The following is a 1,306-nucleotide window of genomic DNA, read 5'->3' as shown; positions in this document are numbered from 1 at the left end:
CGACATATATATATACGTACACAGACAAATATATATCTCTGCATCTAGCCATGTGTGTGTGAGTGTGTGCCGGCGTTTATGTGTGAATGCATGTAAGTGTATACATGTACGTTTTGCATGCTGTGTTTCTGTGTTGTATGCGGGTCAAACATACGTGTATCTCTTATATCATATTATGAGCCTAATACAACAATGCACATTTGGTGATGTTACTGTCCTTGCTGATTTCCACCTGCTGCAACTTTCTTGCTCACAGCTGCTGCAGTTATGTGGCCAACGAGTCAAAAACTTCTGCTTACTCACAGTATCTCCCTCCACAACAATCCTTCCAAGAATCCTTATGGTCACACACTGTAAATGAAAGCCATGCTTGTAATTAGCAGGGCACCTTCTAGCAACTGGAGGCCCTACATGTACTGTGTACAGGGTCCTGGTACTAGTCAGCAAATACTGACCAGCTGCTGTAGGAATGATTTAAGACGACAAAATAATGAGGAATCCACTAAGAGTAATATGAAAGATAATTTGGTTGACTGTTAGGTAGTTTCTGGCAGACTGGATTTCAGTGGGAATCCTGCTGCTGAGGGTATGTGACCAATCAGTGAAACATTTCTGCTAACACACACCGTCTCCCTCAACAAGAATCCTTCCAAGAACATTTATGGTCACATCACTTAAATGAAAACCATACCTGTAATTAGCAGAGAACCTCCGAGCAACTACGGGTCTTAGATGTACTTTGTATAAGTCCAAATCTCTGGTTGCGTTCTAGCATTTGTCAGCAAATGCTGGAATAATGTTATTGACTATGAGTACGTTATCCCAGATTGGATTTCAGATGGTACCCTGATGCTCAGAGGATATAGCACTGCTGCTGATGCTGCTACTACTACTACTACTACTACTACTACTACTACTACTACTACTACTACTACTACTACTACTACTACTACTACTACTACTACTACTACTACTACTACTACTACTACGACGACGACGACGACGACGACGACGACGACGACGACGACGACGACGACGACGACGACGATTACTTATACTGATGCCACGACTACTACTACCACCAGCACAACCACAACCACCACTACTTCTACAATATAAATCCATAGTAAAACGGACAGACAGAAGGTGCATACAAAGATTGATAGATAGATAGATAGGTAGATAGATAGATAGATAGATAGATAGATAGATAGATAGATAGATAGATAGATAGACATACAGACAGACAGACAGACAGACAGACAGACAGACAGACAGACAGACAGATAGACAAACAGAAAGTAGA

Source organism: Octopus bimaculoides, chromosome 25 (assembly GCF_001194135.2).
Source record: "Octopus bimaculoides isolate UCB-OBI-ISO-001 chromosome 25, ASM119413v2, whole genome shotgun sequence".
NCBI lineage: Eukaryota > Metazoa > Mollusca > Cephalopoda > Octopoda > Octopodidae > Octopus > Octopus bimaculoides.
This window is presented reverse-complemented; position numbering follows the sequence as displayed.